Consider the following 18869-nt stretch of genomic DNA (forward strand, 5'->3'; position numbering starts at 1 on the left):
GGACTGGAGCAGAGCAATTCTGCAGCAGAACCAAGGAGCAGCCACTTCTCAGCACACATCCTCCAGCTACCAAGGGCTCCACAGCCTACTTCAAACAATAACAGTTCCACTCTTCAAATAACATAATGAAATTTAAAACATTTAATAGGCGGAAACTCGGTCTCTCAACATAAACATAAAGTGGTTCCTCAAAGACCGTCTGCACCGCTTTATAGCATCTCTATCTAATGCCTGAGTAGAAGGCTTGGCACACAGGACTTCAACACACAGACTGCTAATTAGTGGCACTAAAGGTGAACTTTCAAACGAGCTTACCGCAGTTGGTTTTATTAAGTTTTCTGAGTGAAAAAAAAAAAATGGAGCTAGAAAGAACTGGCAGAATATAAAAGCAAAATGCAGAAGTTTTCATAAAAAATAACTGTCCTAACTGTCCTACCCCCCACCCAGTGCTATAACTAGTATTTCTCTAGCTTTGAAAACACAGTAAGTACATTCGTCAGGGCATATTTTTCTCTTTCAGCTGTGTATGACATTTTATTAAATACAGATTGGGCTTTTAAAAAATACTCTTCTGTTAGCCCCAAGGGTTTGCAGTCTCCAGCGGGAACGGCAATAGTGTTTAACTGGGTCCCTGGAAAGGTCCGCGAGCGGGGAAAAGGCAACATTTCTCAAATGAGGGCTCACAAAACCCAGGGTTAACCTGTCTCTAGAATGTTTCCAGGAGAAGGATATTTATGGCAACCTTTTCAGTACCAATGTTGAAGAAGTAATAACCAAAACAACGATTGTTCCTTCGTTAAGAAGGTACAGGACAGCCTTCATGGAGGGTCAGTGGGCATGTCTAATCAGCTTTATTTAATCGTTCTATAATGAATACTGGTATCAAAAAGAATCACATTGTACTCCATACACACATGCAATTAGTACTTGCCAATTAAACATTTAAAGGTTTCAACACAGAAAGCAAGGATGCTTGCTGAAAGACAAATGATGTGAAAAATGACCATTTTATAAATTTGTCTCAGGATATTTTCATGACATCTTTAATCTGGCTGAAATTCTTCCAAAGTATCTGAAGATGTTAAATATGTTAGAAAGAGTATTCTAGTTGTATTTTTAAAGACTCATTATATATATAGTATACGTATATGTGTATATACAAGCGTTCCATGGCACACCTGTGTCTGCTGTCAGGAGTTGGTTCTCTCCTTCCACCATGCGGGTCTCAGGGATTGAACTCAGGCTGTCAGGCTTGGCTGCAATCACCTTTAACCACTGAGCCATATCTCTGGCCCACATAGTTCTATTGTTAACCAACGGAATGAAGAGAACAAAGCTTCTAGTGTGTCCACAGGAACGTGCTTTTATTTAACTACTAAAACCTCTCTGTTATCCCATGGTTTATGAAAGGAACACAACAGTTACAAAATGTAACCTTGCTGATTTCCTATTTATTTTTTAAGTCAAGGTCTCAATATATAGCCCAAGCTGGCCTCAAACTTGTGATCCTCCTGCCTCAGCCTCCTAAGTTGTGGGGTTATAGGCATCTGCCCTGTGCCCTAGCCTCACTAGTTTGTTTGTTTGGTTTTTGGTTTTTTGAGACAGGGTTTCTCTGTGTAGTTTTGGTGCCTGTCCTGGAACTCACTCTGTAGACCAGGCTGGCCTCAAACTCACAGAGATCCGCCTGCCTCTGCCTCCCAAGTGCTGGGATTAAAGGCATGCACCACCAGCGCCCGGCACCTTGCTAGTTTCTTAACGCTGAGCATTCCTGAGTACAAGATACTACTTAAGACCTAATGCAACAAAAATCTGTTGGAGGGGTTTTTGTATAAAGTTAATTTAAAGCAATTCAAACTATTTGTATATCATTTATTAAATAGAAAATTCTTACATGTTATGAATTTTATTAAATATCTTTGAAATTACCTTTACAATGCAAATCAAATAGAATACAAAATAAAATAATCTTAAGATAATTTCACTATCTCATCTATATAGCAATATACTTGGATAGGTATACACTCCACTGATTGGCCAACTGCAAAGTGTCTGCCACACTTTAAGCTCTGACTATATAGCTGAGTATGCCATGCATGAAGGATGCATAAGCAATAATGCTTGGCCAAGGCTAAAATCAGCGTCAAGGCCAACACCTAAATGAGGAGGCAGTAGCCCTAGACTGGTTTGGTACTTTCCATCCCTCCCAAGGCCACATCACCAAGTGCAAGCACATGAAGCCCCTTTGGATACCACACTGGCTTGGTGAGAGCTATTGACATTCTCATTTTCTAAGGGCATTCCTCACCACAGAATTCCTTACCACATCAAACGACCGTCTTTGATGACAGAAAGCAAAACAGGAGTGATATCCTCGAGGCCCTGCATGAATCTTTCTAGGATGCTATTATCCGGCATCTCATCTCATTAAGGCCATCTGATGGGAAAGCACTCGCTAGAGATGTCCGTCAAACACTTGTAAAAGCCGGAAGCTCTGCGATGCCATTTTTATCATGTGATCTCCCTTCCATACCCCCAGGCTCACAGATGCTATGATACTCTTAAATACTTATTGCAAGACATTGTCGCAGGTTTCTATAGCTCTACCATGGAGTCTTGTGTCACAAGTTTCATTGAGGTGCATCCCTATCCAAAAGCCAATCACAATAAACTCAACTTCCTCCCCCTGGAGCTACTTAAAAATTCTTTTGTTTAGCTTCAATTTAAAAAAGTTCCCTTCCATGATAATCTAGTTTCATATTTTCTTTTCATGTAACAGGCATAGAAAACCACCCCAGGCAGGGTCTGTGTTCTTCACTGTAATCTGTCTCAGCTCTAGCTCTCAGTTCCTAAAGGAAGTGTGCTGGGTGGTTTACATCACCCGAATGAGGCTGGATTGAACATAACAGAGTATGGCTCAAACCATCTGCGTTTTTCCATCAAGCTAATGGAGAAAACTACAGAAAAATGTTCCATGAGCAAGTTAAGACTGAGCACTAACTAGCTGCTCAGTGGAGTTCCCCAAACGTGAGTTAAATCCTGGTGCGTGCTGAGGTCACTGTCAGAATGCAGGGGAGAAGGTGAAAACTCCCCCAAGAATTTCTGACAGCAAGGGTTTCTCATACTGGTCAGGTCTGACATGCTAGGGTGTGACACCCAGAAGCATACATCACAGCGCATGAAGTGTGCATGACTCCGGTTCCAGTGTGGTTCTGTAGGAAGGTGTTCTGTGAACTTGTATTCAAGAATGTTTCAGACTGTAGTAATATCTTAGTTAAGGTTTCTACTGCTATGAAGAGACATCATGACTACAGCAACTCTTATAAAGGAAAACATTTAATTGAGTGGCTTACAGTTTCAGAGGTTTAGTCCATTATCATCATGGCAGGGACATGGTGGCATGGAGGCAGCCATAGTGCTGGCGAAGGACCTGAGAGTAGAAAAGGAGCTACATCTTGATCCTTGAGGCAACAGGAAGTGGTCTGAAACACTGGGTGTGGCTTGAGCAAACATGAGACCTCAGAACCAGCCTCCACAGTGACACGCTTCCTCCAACAAGGCCATACCTACTCCAACAAAGCCACACCTCCTAATAGTGCCACTCACTCCGAGGCCAGTCGCTCTCATAGTCTCTCAAAGTATGTTCTATTATCTTCAGAAAAAATAAGAGAGAAAAACAAATCACAGCTGTATCCTCTCCCCCACCATCTCTCTCTCTCTCTCTCTCTCTCTCTAGACATTGCTTATAACTGCCCTTCCCTTCCTCCTTCAGCACATGCTCACAGAAGGCCAACATTCTTGGCCAGGAAGAGTGAGAAAGAATCATCAAAGCATGAGTTTAAAAGACACAAATCTAGGCCACGGAAAGATACACACCAGGCCATGGCTGCCGAGTATGCAAGCGGTCCTCACCCATCCTCCAGTCTCTTTGCTCAAGCAGACTGCTTTCTCACGCTGTCCCTGGCTTTTCTACTCTGCAGAGCTGGCAGGTCCCTTTAAATAGGGCAGTCCTCTCCCTTCTTCATCCCTGAACTACCACTGATCTTCTGGGTGCCGACCAAGTCCCTTCTTGGGAGAAGACCTCAGATCTGCCCAGCTGGAAGCGGGCAATCTCTTGGCTTATGAAGCGGAGCACTGGATCACACATCTACCCCAGCATTTGGCACACTAAACGGAGAGCTCAAAAAATGCTCTGTGAGTGAAGGCAGGCTGAGCACATTTAATCTCAGTGACTGTTACCTTTAATAGCTTCATACAGACTGCCTAAGTTTGGGAGGCTGAAACAGGAGGATAGTGATTTTGAAGATAGTTTAGGCCACAAAGCAACTTTGAGGCCCATCTTGGTGATCAACAAGACCCTGTACAAAAGTTAAAAATAACAGAAAGGGATTGGGGTGTCACTCAAAGGTAGAGCACTTGCTTGGATTGCATGAGGCCCTGGGTTCAAGCCTCAAGGAACAGACAAGTTCTTATTGCCCTCTCCTCTATTTTATTTTATCCTCTATTTCTTCCTATAATAAACACTCAATCAGCAACCTACAGAGACAAGATTCTGAGCTACTCAAAGGTCTAAGGAAAAAATTCCCACGCCAACTGCGCTTGTGCCCAACGGACTAAGTCCAGATCATCAGAGTGGTTGGGGCAGGTTGGAGAAAGCTCACTGGAGAAGGGACACCAAGGGAGGGGCCCAGAAGCTGCAGTCGTAAGCACAACGGAGACTTCTTATTCCTCACGGGGTGCAATGGATAGTGCCATAAACGCAATACCTAGACAGACAACTTTGACTTTCCAATCTTCAAGGTCATGACATCTGAAAACACTAGAAATGATAATTAAAAAGTAGAAGAAACGGGGATGAGGTTCTGTCCCAGCAAGTAAGTGAGATGCCCCATTACTCCCCCTTGGTTAAAAAAGACACGTAAAGCTCTGTGCTGTGTCTGTCCCCATGACACTGAAGTGGCAAGGGAAAAGTATGGTCATGATTACTGTTTTTCACAGAAAGGGCGGAGCACAAGAAACAGTCATCTGAAGAGGAGAGCAGGGACAGCCGTGGGGACATCAGTCACCTACTTGTCCTCAGTGTGCTCTGCTGTGACCTGCCAACTTGAAATCCATGCCATTGACCCACTGGAGCAAAAGGGTCCCTAAAACTTAACCATACTGTTTGAGAGAGGAACATCTGCCATTCCTCTGTCACTAACACTGTGGAATGTGTCACATTCAGATTTCTCCTGACCACAAGGAGGTGGCAGGCAGGATCTCCACAAACACAAGGCCAAGAACTCAACACTTTCCTGAGGCAGCTGCCCACGTGCTGTCATGCACCAGCTGAGAAAACTCATTGCTACAGAACTCCTAAGGAGAGGCCTGGGCAAGGCCAGGTCTGGGGCCTGGGACCATTTGCAACAGAGACTTGCTTATTCATTTATTAAAGAACTATGAAGGGCCCAAAGCAGTCACAGGCACTAGGAAGGAGAGAAAATGACCCCTTTCACCATTTGGCTTTATTTCATTCTCCAAGTATGTCCAGTAAGGTTGAAAAACATGTTACATTTCTCTCCAATTTTGACAAATTTTATAGCCTTCCTTGGCTAAAGACGATTTCCCTACTATCAGCCATATTTCTTTGTGAGTGACTCTGTCATAATACAAATTGCAATAATGTCGGATGACATTCTAATCTGTCAGATCAATTTAGAAACACAAGAGTCTACTGCTCTCCAGCGACCCTGGGAGGCACTCGGCCTCCACTCTCTCTGATCATCCACGTGCAGGATTGCTGGGGATTCTGAATGCCAGGCAGAAGTGACATGCGAAGCTTTTGAATGCTCCACTCTCTTGCTGCCTAACTGCAGTAGGCCACCATTCCTAAATTAGTGCCACAAAGAGAAGGACATTCTCTCCTGGAGAGGGCAGGGATGATTAATCAGCTGCAAAAAGAACACGCGACTAAAGGAAGGAAGAGAAAATGAAGCCTGATACTTTGTTTTGTGAGTGTCTCGGGGTCTGTGGCCACTCACACACGGACCCATCAGAGACAGAGAAAGAAATAAGAACCTTCCTCCCAGCCCACCCTCCTCCCAGCTCCCCTCCGACAAACCCTACCGCTCTCTCTTGTTTCACAAATGTCTTCTGCCCTCTATCACATCACATTTGAAATCGTGGGGGAATAAGGCTTTTTATGTGGGGAGAAGTGTGCTAAATTGCTCACGTGCCTGCATTTATAAACCACTGGCCGATTCATCTTGAATAGGAAAGGCCCAGAAATAAAAGGCCAGAGTTGAGCAGAGAGCTGCAAACCAGAGGTGTTGTGAGGATTAATTGAGAAGATAAAAGGAGGCCTTGGAATGAGTCCTGGCACTCAGGAAGCATAGTAAATGGCAGCAACTAGAAGAACAGTCCATCAATTATAAGACACCCTTAGCTAGGAAGGCATATTACACTAAGAAAAATCGTTAACAACAGAACCCCATCAGGCCACCAGTTGTAAGACAGATTCCAATGCCCCAAATCTTGTGTTACTGAAATACTACATATATATACACACACACACACACACACACACACACACACACACACACACACACACACACATATACATATATATGCACACACACACACACTATAGAGATCTCGAGGCTTCTGGAAGAAAGCAAGTTGAAATCTATACGGACAGATGGACACGTCTGTCACTACAGCCACTCGAGGCTGAGTTTCTCGTCATCTCTCTGTTTCTCGGAATCTCCCCACTGAAAGGCTGGGCAGTTCCGGCTCTCTCCCTGAACTTCTAACACCACCCAGAGGCATTCGGCTCCACACTAGGTCAGTCATAATGGAACAGACTACCAGAAGTCACTCAAAACCGAACTATGTCCCTGGTATGAAGTTAAGGGGCTCGTGCCAAGCCTGCAGGACCTGCCAAATGAGGATGCACTCCGTGGTAACTTAATGAACGTGAGCTCCCAGCGCCCTCCTTCCATATTGAGTAGAGTGGTGCCCATTTCCCTTGGAACCAAATTGAGTTATTTTAAAACCCAAGTTCACATTGCTTTTCTACCATTACATAGCTCTCTCTAGGTAATCGAATGACCGCATTTTGGAGGGTAGAGTGGGCAGAGATGCTGAGGATGGATTTCACAGTCATTCATCATTAGCCTGACACATGGAAGAGCTAGGTCAAGAATTTTCTGGAATTAGGTGGCTATTTGTTATGGAGAGTGCTGGCCATCAAGGTCACAGGACATGTAAGAGAACCGAAGAAGGAGATATAAAGACATCTACTGGAACCTGGGTGGTGCTCATCAGCCGAACACTTGTCTAGCATGTGCGAGGCCCCATATTTAACACCTAGCCTTTCAAAGGGGCAACAACAATAAAAGGTATTTACGAAAACTTTATGGAAATAGAGGCACACTGTAGTAAATAGAGGCACATTGTATCTGTTTCATTCTAGTAATTTAGGGGCCATTAAAACACCAGGCAGCCCCTGGTGTCCAGGGGCCTGCTGCACTTGTTGGCTGTATAAAGGCCTCAGTGGATTATCCAGCCCATGCTCACTTTCCTCTGACAAAGGCATTTAGGAAATGTTTTACAAGTCTTTACAATTCTTAGCCATGAGCCTGGAAGTGCTGCCTGTGGTCTGACCATCACACTCCCTACTTTTCCTTCGTTCTCTCCTATTTAATTATTCTCACTGTTGCCTCCACTGAGGAGTCTGAACTTCCTACATAAACCAGCCACCCGACTGTTCACATTCTGTGTCACAGAGAAAAGCTAAGTTTTTCTTGTCGAGCTAAATTCACTTCGTTATTTTTAACAAAAACATTCTGAATGATCCCCTCTTTCCCTCCAGCTTTATTTGACACACGCCTTCTCCTGATTTCCCCCCCCCCCCACATCTAGACAAAACAGAACATGCTCACAGAAATAATTAGAGTCGGTAATTAGAGCAAACAGAAATGAATTTGCAGATGCGAGGCCTCTGACTTCGAAGCCAAAGACAACACAGTGGCGCAAAGGTCCAAATGAAATCAATACTGCTTCCGAGAAAAAGGTACCAATGACAGAAAATGAAAGGTTGGCTCACAAAAAGAAAATAGAAGTAAGTAAAGATCATGTTTGTATAACTTGAATTGTAATAGGGCTAGAGGGGGAAGTCATTGGAAAGCCCAGGTGCAGGGAAAAGGAAGACAAAGCATTATCAATAAAAGGCAAGTCTTAAAAGGCAAACGTGAGGCCCAACAGGGATGTGGGCGAGGAATGGGAGGGGACTGGGTGTGGAAAGAAGAGGATCCAGGGAATAAATGAGGAAACGTTATGAATAAATGAGGAAACGTTATGAAGACCAGAAGCTCAGAAAATCCCTGTCAGCGCACATCTGTGTAGTTACAAAGAGAAAAGATGGACAGGAATAGGGAACCATATAATAAATACAACGATGGCCGCGGCTGCCAGATGATAGTGCAGCTCCCTGTCATCTTAACTGGAGTCCACGGAAACGCTGGCTGTCACAGCAAATGAATGCAGAGCCTGCCAATGAGCAAACACAAGAGCAATGACTGACAGGTCCCATTTTCACCACTGTTCTGATCGAACTGACTTGAGAGGATCATGATGGAGGCTACCCAAATCTGTTAATGACCAATGAAAGGCATAGCCCCTGTTCTCAGCGCTGCTTGCATTCTGAGCAAATGGAACACTGGCACCAACATGCACTAAGCAGATTTTATGGGGCTTTTATCTAAGTAGAAGGCAAATACAGCAGAGGTCTGCATTGCTGCAGAAAACTGTCAAAACTCTTCCTAAAAAGATGAGTCTAAACTTCCCAGATGACCTCAAGTGCTTATGAGGAGTTCCAGCAAAAGCCGATGAACTGTGTAGCTCCCCGTCCTTAAGGACCAGGTGGTACACAACCACACGCCGCATGGCTGTATCCCAGAGGGACTACCTATCCTCGCTTATAGTAAGATACCGACGCCATGCAGAAAGCAGTTATCAGACGTCGTGTGCAGCCATCAGAGGATGAGCAGGAGACTAAGCATGGAAGTCTTAGATTCTGAGACAAAGGAACTTGGCAAGCATGCAATCATGAAACCCACAAATATCCCAGAAAATAGCAAAACAAACAAGCAAACAAGCACCTTTGGGCAAAGTATTGCTATTTCTCACAAAGAGTAAGTCAAGATTAGTTAAGAGTTCTTTGGTTATAATACTGTTTGGGTGGGAGCTCCACCTCAACCCCTGGCACCCTGGTATCCTTATACCCAAAGAGTCTCGAATGTTCTTGTGGAAGATCCACCTCAACTCCCCTCACCCATCTCTTTCCCCAAATCCACCCCTTCAAAGCCTGCCAAACACAGCTCCTCCCCCAGAAAGGCTAAGACCACTCCCACAGAGTGTATAAGCTGCATCCCAGAAAACAGACACATGGTTCTTCTGGTCTGCGGGGCGGGGAATTACCTGGGAACACTTTACCCATTAAACCGGGCCTTTTCCTAATTTGGTCTGATTTGGATTGCTGTGTTGGTAGAGAGGCCTTCAGGGTACAAAAGACTTATCATATACAAATGAGTACCAGTATATCAGGAGACAGAATTGTTTTATCCCTTCCATATTTAAAATTCTCCATGTTGGGAAATCTGACTATACACTGATACAATCCAATCATACCAAATCCTTTAATTAACAAAAAGTATTTTTTCAGTACTTAACTCTGAAGATGGAAGACAGGGATTGGCACTCTTTAAAATATTTATTTATTTGTTTTGTTTTGTTTTGTTTTTTCAAGACAAGGTTTCTCTGTGTAGCTGTCCTGGAACTTGCTCTGTAGACCAGGCTGGTCTCAAACTCACAGAGATCCACCTGCCTCTGCCTCCCAAGTGCTGGGATTAAAGGTGTGCGCCACCGTGGCAGGCTAGGAAAGTCACTCTTCAGAAAACGAGCTGACAAAGGAAGGCAGCAACACCTGAAGGGCCACACAAACCTTCCCAGTTACGCTCTGTGAGGAGCCATTTCCAGTGTTAACCTCACTGAGAAGCCTGGAGATCAACAGTGAGGGTACTAAAGTGTGCCTAGAAAACTGTGCGAAGACAGCAGAACTCGGAACATTTCTAATCGTTCTTGCTGAAGCTTTAAAAAAAATTCTAAACATGGGGCAGTGGTGGCGCATGCCTTTAATTACAGCACTTGGGAGGCAGAGGCAGGCAGATCTCTGTGAGTTCCAGGCCAGCCTGGGCTACAGAATGAGTTCCAGGAAAGGTGCCAAAGCTACACAGAGAAAAAACCCTGTCTCGAAAAACCAGAAAAAAAATTCCAAACTTTTCTTCTTGTGTGTATGGTGTGTGGACCCTCCTCCCCCTGTATATAGTATGTTGTGCGGTTTTATTCTATTTGTGTGTGTGTGTGTGTGTGTGTGTGTGTGTGTGTGTGTGTGTGTGTATAGTCAAATGCTTCTCAGCTTCCCAAGTGGTCATTTACCAATACTAGCTAATTGCAATTGTAAATCCATGACACTTAAGTGGATCAAGGGCACAGTCCAGGAGAAGATGGGGAGGCGGTGAGAACAGCCACAGGACAAGGTAAGAAATGGTAAGAGGAAGTCACTTTCGACTCTCCTGCCAACCTGCCACCGCTCCCTGTCACTCTCACAGCACCCCTGATACTTGTCATCATTTCCAGCTTGCAGTTTTACATCTCTACAGCTCCGTTTGTCCCAACCTAGTCTTTAAATTGCCACCAGATAAATAGTTCTTAAGAATGGATGGAATTTTTCAAAGAGAAATATGAGATCTGCCCAGTGCTGCAGCATAAAGACAAAGCACCTTGGTGTGATGGGAAAGTGCCGCCCCCCCAGAACCTGCTCCCAGCCCAGCTTCCCACTGAATCCAACACTCACTCCATCTTTCCGTAAAGTGGCTTCTCTGCCAGTCTTCAGTCATGACCCATCTTCGTGTGGTGTTATAGCTTTGTTCACAGAGTTTCCCCTTTAAATGATGCCTTTGAAAAAGATTTACTCTATGTGAATGAGTGCTTGTCTGCATGTGTCTCTCAGGTGCACCAAATGAGTACTTGCTGCCCGTGGAGGCCAGAGGGGGGTGTCGGAGCCTTTGGAGTTACCATAGTTTTGAGCTGCCATGTGGGTGCTGGGACCCAAACTTGGGTTTTCTATTAGAGCGGTCAGTGCTGTTAACCAAGGAGCTATCTCTTCAGGCCCCAACTATGTGTTTTACAAACTATCTTATACTTTTACTTGCCCTTCATGATCAAATGTAAATGCCATCTCTTTCAGGAAATGCTCCTGCATTCCACTGAGTGTTTCTATTCACCTTCCTAATGTTTCATCCACACATTAACTACAGCACTTTCCAATTCTCTCCTTTGAAGTGAAGTTAATTATGAAAAAGCCCGTCTCTACCACTGAACACTAAGTGGCTAAGACATGACTCCCTCTGTCTTGTGAACACTTTGTGGCTTTTATCTGTGCAACTGTCCTTTCAGATTCAAAAGTTCTAAGTTCTCTGAGGTTGTGATCCTTATTTACCTTGAAGAAATGCTTTCAAAGAAAAAAAATAAGTATGTATTTATGATATATATTTACTATGAGCATACTGTGATATTTATTGTGATACTTATACTATGTCAAGGTTGCATTTATCTACCACCCACTGAAAAAGAAATTCTCCTCTCCACAGTCATTGAAACAACCATACAATATCCTTTGTGCTCCATCCAAGGCCATTCCCTTTCCACATTCTGGAAGTAATCACTATTCTTATTTTTGAGGTTTCTAATCTCTTCATTTTTATAACAATCTTGTCCCATAGCACATGTCCTTATATGAATATTATATGTTTAGCATGAAGTGCTTTGGCTTCTTGTAAGTTTAGTCCTATCATATCTGTCATTTTACAACATTTTTTAACAAACAAATGTTCCTAGGATTCATAAATGATGGTGCATGTAGCTATAGTTCAGTTGCTGAGGGAACCTTTGTCAAAAGTGTTCTAGAAAGCACTTAAGGAAAGGAATATCCAAAGTAATATTTTTTTGGTAAATGTTAAATTCAAGACCAAAAACAAAACCCTAAAAGACACCCAATATTTCTATAAGAAGGATATATAAATAAATTGTGGTATTTTAAAAGCTCTCTTATACTAATGTTTCTGGCATATCATATGGTACATCACCACACTTTAAACAGGAAAATGATAAATTGATTTGAAGAAAAGCATGTCTCATTGTGGCTACCTCCTCCTTAGAGCCTGTTTGTGATCAGCTGCTCAGTAATCATCTGAAACATCCACAAAATCATGGAAGACCCCAAGGCAGACAGACTTGTTTATCTCCGCTGAGACAGATAAGGAAACCAAACAGGAACCATGAAGTACTAGTGTCTACTCAGATCTAAGCAGGCAGAGGATTATTTTCACAGGGCTAATTCTGTCTGCTTGCTTTTAAGGTCTATCAACCACTAAGAGGCACAAGCATGACTTCTTCCCTGAGATTGTCATTCTCTCTAACCCTAACCTGACTTTGTCTTCCTCCACAGTGCCCCTCATTGGGTGTGAGCCAGTTGTGACCAGCTGTTAGCCAGCTGGGGTGCCCTGAGGAGGATACAGGGATAGTCCTGCCTTTTTGAGTCCATCCTGTGATAATGCCGGTTGCCCGAAATGACTTGTCTTTCACTTTGCCATCCTGGGGTCAACCACTGCATACCTACTGCAAGGCAGTGGAGCTACCACTACGTTTCCTTATGGCAGGTTATATGCAAATTCCTTGGCAGAACCAAACCTCAGAAAAATAATCACCACCCTGGCACGTTATTAGTCTAAAGTTCTCTAAAGTTTACTGAACTGGAAACTAATCCTTAGGCTAACACACTCGGTAAAGATGCAGGGAGAGACAAATTATACCAAACCCAATGACATGTGTCCATCTGCGGCACCTGCCAATTCCTCCTTCCCAAAGAACTGGCACAGGAAACTATGGAATGGATTTAAAGCCAAAGGTAAACACAAGACTGTCAACTAGAGACTAGTTTTCTATGAAATTAAGCATTATTCACAGAATTTCATCTCGCTCTAACTACACCATTTCCCCATGATTACTAGAATTGCCTACTTAGCAAGAAAAAAGGGGGGGCGGGGTGAGTGGGCATTACTTTGATACACAGTACAAATAAAGCCTACATATTAGCATTCCCTTTTCCTTCCCTCCTATTGTAAGAACTTAATTTCCTCCTTTCCCTTTTCCCATCGGTCCCCTGAACTCACCACCCCACCTCCCACATTTCCCTTTCAGTTAACAGGCCTGGAGGGAATTAGAGTGGCTTGTCTTCACTCTCCAGCCCCACCTTCTCTCAGGGTATGGCTCCCTCTTTCTAATTTGAGCAGCTGTGTCATTACCAACAGCGTTCTTTTGCACCCTGGATCTTTCACTGCTGGATTTCTCACATCTGCTTTGACAAATGCACGTCCTCTGCCACAGATATATTGCTTCTATAGTTGAAGAGGCTCAAACCCTTCTTCAAACAAAAGCTACCTGTCACTGTATCACTGTCTCCTCCATACATGTCAATCAAGTCCGATACCCTCCCTCACCCAACTTTTCTGTCTACTTTCCTTCTTTCCTATCAATCTCATCATCTGACTGTCTCCACTGTCTGCTAGACATCCTCCATCATCTAGAAAAGCCGTAACTTCCATCATCCCCTCTCAAGCCTTAGGAAATGCTCAAGACAAGTTTTACCTTGGACTTAATTTCATTGCAGAATGCAGAGTTGTACAGTCACATTAAAAAATGGAAGGACACTTGCAAGACCACCTCAGTCTAATGTCAGAGCTAACATTAGAGGTCACAACAGCTAAGGTAGGGATTTTGGATGGAATGGTGGAGAAACAAATGTATTATGGAATCAACCCAGAGCCAAGCACTAGGTCAGCTGCTGTGCATACTCCCTTATCATCACAGAAGTCCAGAAGAGTTAGCAACATCCTTTCACAGACAAGCACTCTTAGGTGCAAAGCAGCTTCACAAAAGCATCAGAAATTGCAGCTAAATCTTTCTGATACATTCCAAAAGTAAGACAAGTTTAATGTGAAGGCATCTTAAGACGGCTGAAGCCTTCAAATTAATATTCTGATGTTGGGGAATATTATTTTAAGTTGTGTTACTTTTGTTTATGTTGCATTTGTTTACCTCTATGAAGTTGTGTTACTGTGCCTGTCTAAAACACCTGATGGTCTAATAAAGAGCTGAATGGTCAATGAAGAAGCATGATAAAGGATGGATGGAGCTGGCAGGCAGAAAATCTTGAAGGAGTCATATACACTTTTTTTTTTCTTATGCTTTCTCAGGCACAATGTGGGAAATTTGAGCTCCATGTTGGGTGCCAAAATGTTGTTGTTTGTTTTGGGTCTTTTTGGTTCTTTTGGCTCTTTTAGGGGCCTGCCACTCAGCTCCCAAATAAATCACACAGTAAGCTTATTCTTAATTATAAATGCTTGACCTTAGCTTGGCTTGTTGCTTGCCAGCTTTCCTTAACTTTAAATCATCCCATCTACCTTTTCCCTCTGGTCTTTTCCTGTTCTCTTACTTCTGTAAATCTTACTCTTACTCCGTGGCTTTCTGTATAGCTGGGTGGCTGGCCCCTGGAGTCCTCCTTCTCTCTCTTTCCTTGATCTTTCCCCTTCTATATCTTCTCTCTGCCTGACAGCCCTGCCTATCCTTTCTCTTGCCTTGCCATTGGCCATTCAGCTCTCTATTAGACCATCAGGTGTTTTAGACAGGCACAGTAACACAGCTTCACAGAGTTAAACAAATGCAACATAAACAAAAGTAACATACCTTAAAATAATATTCCCAACATTCTGACAATACCATCAAACATGATTCAGACTGCTAATCAACTAACGCCATTTACAACCCAGCACCTATGTGCTTCTGCTACCTTACCTCCCATGGCCTGCGATAAATTCCCCTTATTCTAGTCCTATAAAACAGCCAGCATTCTCTGAAGAGCCCTCTGATAGATGATGCTCTCCCTTCCCATTGGCTTTTTTTCATTTCTGTGAGATACCCTTTGCCTTCATCTCCTCATCTCACAGTCCTCAGGTCAGCTCAGAGATCACATTTGTCAGGAGGCTGCTCCTCACCTGCCAGTCTGATTTAGGCCCTGTGGAGCACTTGGCTCTCTAGGCCTCAATGGCTGGCTTGTCTGTTTCACCTACTACATCTACTCCCAGAAGCCACATTTGATTTGTTTTGTTTCCCTTGCATATAGTGCAGTGGCTGATACCTCATGGGTATTCAGTGGCTCCAAAAAGCTGAGAAAGGAACAGAAATCGCAGGTAGTGGGTCTGGGATCACCATCCAAAAATCTTTGGGAACTAGAGTGAGCTACCTCACGAGTTGGTGTCTAAACAGAGGCTAGGTAACAATCCATCAGGAGGAACACCACATCCTGAGTGGGGGAGTGCTGCCATAGAATCCACGAATCTTCCCAGCATTATAAGCCTCAGTGTTGGGGTAGTTTGAATGGAAGTGGCCCCAATAGACTCATAGGGAGTGGCACTATTAGGAGGTATGCTCTTATTGGAGTAGGAGTGTCACTAGGGGTGGGCTTTGAGGTTTCAGATGCTCAAGCCAGGCCCAATGTCTCTCTTGCTCATCCTGCTGCCTGATGATCAGGATGCAGAACTCTTAGTTACCTCTCCAGCACCTTGTCTGCCTGCGTGCCACCATGTTTCCTCCCATGATGACAATGGACTAAACCTCTGAACTGTAAGCCAGCCCCAATTAAGTGTTTTCCTTTATAAGAGTTGCTGTGGTCATGGTGTCTCTTCACAGCAACAGAAACCCTAACTAAGACAAGTGTGTTCTGAGGTTAAGTAAGTCAGCACTGAGAAAGTAATGATAACAGTTACACGGAGGCCCCAGCAGAAAAGTGGGTTCTGGTTCTGAAGCTGCTGAGTGACTGTGGGGAGATATCTCACCTCACACTGCTATCTCTGTTTCTAAACTGAAGGGTGAAGCAGAGCTTTGGAGAGTCGACCAACTGGATGATCTCTAAAACCCCCAAACCAAGTCTATGGAAGGACTTGTTTGCTATGCATGGGCACTGTATTCTCACAGGGCACATGGATGTCCAAAGCCTTCACCAACACTGCCTTTTCTATCTAATGGCCCCTTTCTCTAAACAAAGATGTATAAAATACACTAAGAAAAATGAGCAACACACACACACACACACACACACACACACACACACAGTATAAAAGATCTTTTTTTAAAAAATTAGTAAAAACTAAGTAATACTAGCAAAATCTGAGAATAATAGGAAACTGGTATAGACCCTCAAAATTTAGCCAACTGACGAGGAGCACCCACTTCGCATTCATCCATTAGCCTGGCATACCTGATTCTGTTTCCCACTGAAGGTCCATGATAATGGCATCATTTGCTGTTTTACTGAGAGAACATTTAAATTCTCCTTGTTGTCAAGTTCAACACATAGGAAGCAAATGTATTAGTTAATGACTGATTCACATGGCCCTGCCCTTCTTTGCTCGGTTATGAAAGCAGAAACTTAGCTAAAGTGACAAAAATCTTTTCTGCCTGAAAATGATGCCAATGTGGAACTGACTGAGTTCACAGAGTCAGAGGAACTACTCCATTTCCCCACTGCGTTTGCATTTTTTCAGGGAGAAAGAAAGGGAGGCTGACAAAGGCTCCTTCCATTTGCAAATCTGCCCCTGTCTTGGGACACACTCTAAGTGCATGCAGGTCTGCTGTGTCGTACACTCTTAAAATGGCAACAGCTTATGTCTCATTACCTCCAAGATCAACTCAAGTTGATGAAACTCTACCAAAGTGTCTCTGAGAATTTCAGAGGGAGATGGAATTAGACATGGTTTAAGGGTTTGTGAAAGGAAGGGGAATCACAGAGCTTTGTGGGTGGAGCTCAAGGTTTGAGCCCCAGAAATAATGCTCTCTCTCTGTCTCTCTCTGTCTCTGTCTCTGTCTCTCTGTCTCTCCCCCACCCCCCCCCCACACACAATGTACCAGTAAACAGAGATCCCCACCTTCCTTCATTCTCACATACTATACAGCACAGGTATTTCCCTCGCTCCCTCTCAGCAGGGCTGATCTGACAGAGTTAAACCTGACTCCTGGAAACATCATTTTCAAGACACGGCTTTCTCGACTCCCCTGCTTTCCTCACGTCAGCCTGCTCAGAGAAGGTATCCAGGTCATAACTTCAATTTTAGGAGAATGCATGTTTGGAGCACGCACTCTATCTTGTCAGCACATCAGATCCCAATTTCCTTCTCACCCTTTCACCCCCAAATGTGAGTGTGTTCAGAGGCAGCAAGGAGAGACACACAGCTATGGGGGTTCAAGATGGCTAAGGAAGAAACAGCAGACAGACCCTTAATGAGCTCGCCAAACTGGATCCAGAGCATCGGAACTGTCTTCTCTCGATTCCTTGGGTTTAGTCATGGAAAATGTAAACTCTCCCATATTACCTCTTCTTCTTGTACTCTGAATAATATTAAGTTCCGTGGTTTAGCGAAGCGCTTTTTCATGCTGCTTTTCAGAGCCAGAGAAAAGCAGTATGCACAGAAGTTCCCAAGCATGTGTTACTGTATCAATATGCATTGTGAGAGCACAGGCTCCCTGAAAGCTGAGATCTGTTTTGTTCTCTGCCATAACCATGCGCTCAAAGCAAGGCCTAGAATATATGCAGTTGCTTCATAAACATATATAAGTAAATAAAAATACTAGTGAACAAGTGAATGCACCATATGTTTACTATATGGTGACGCCAGTTCCATAATGGTAACACTGCAAAGTAGTGTATGCTTTTGGTTACGAATTACCCAGCACAAGCTAATTACGAAGAAGAGACTTGTTTAGTTGAATTTTGAAGTCTGAGAGTTCAAATGGCATGGAGCAGGCAGACTCTAGCTCTGGATGGGGTTCCATGGGAGGTGGCATGTGTGTGCGTGTGTGTGCACACGTGTGTGCGTATGCACACACAGAAGGAGGATCAAATGACAAACTGGGAAGCAGTGAGAGGTAGGTGGGGTCAAATTCAGGCTTCTGTAACAACCCTTTCAAGGTTTAGTTTGGTGATTTTTGTCTTTTGGTTTTATTTTCTTGGTTTTTAGTTTTGTTGTTGTTTTGAAAGACAGAGAAAGAAAATGAAGCTGGGTGGATTGGGAGGTAGGGAGGACTTAGGGAAGGCAAAGGAGAAAGAATACGATCAAAATATAATGTATGAACCATTAAATAAAAATGAATTAACAAAATTAAAAAAAAAACCTTCAATAGAATCCTCAAAGAACTACTTTCAGGGACAGTCACTCAGTGAACTAAGTAAGAACAGGTCATCAGGCCACACCTCTTGCCTACTAGGCCACACCCCCACCCAGCAGGCCACACCTCCCATCCAATAGGTCCCACCCTCCCAAACCATCCTATCCTGTCCTCACAGAGTCTCTTTGTTTTGCCCAGGACCCTTGCATGTTAAGCGAGTGGCTTAAGTTCTCACTCCTTCAGGCTCCTTGTATATGTTAACACTTGCCTTGCAAGCAGGGTCACTGTGTTTGAAAGAATTAGGGTATTTCGATGTGATCCAAAGTATGGTTGTGCTAGTGTTGAATCCAGGAGTAGGAAATGGGGGCGAGGTCTGGGTAGCTGCTGAGTGCTTCAAGCCTGGGGTCTGCCCGATGCTGTCCACATGATGACTTTAAACCTACACATTTCCCCACCACTGGACAAGCCCATACGGCTTTGGTTTCAGTCACAAACAGCCTGGCCAAGCTCCTATCAACACAGCAGCCAGATGAGCCGGGGAGGGGGAAACAGAA

At 43.8% G+C, this 18869-nt stretch overlaps 1 protein-coding gene across 2 annotated transcripts in view; it reads right to left on the minus strand.

The window, feature by feature from the left end:
• Smyd3 (SET and MYND domain containing 3) overlaps nucleotides 1–18869 on the minus strand; it is a 582966-nt gene that overhangs the window by 144444 nt on the left and 419653 nt on the right. The window lies entirely within an intron of this gene.

Source organism: Peromyscus californicus, unplaced genomic scaffold (assembly GCF_007827085.1).
Source record: "Peromyscus californicus insignis strain IS unplaced genomic scaffold, ASM782708v3 Scaffold_14__1_contigs__length_90479793_seg_2, whole genome shotgun sequence".
Lineage (NCBI taxonomy): Eukaryota > Metazoa > Chordata > Mammalia > Rodentia > Cricetidae > Peromyscus > Peromyscus californicus.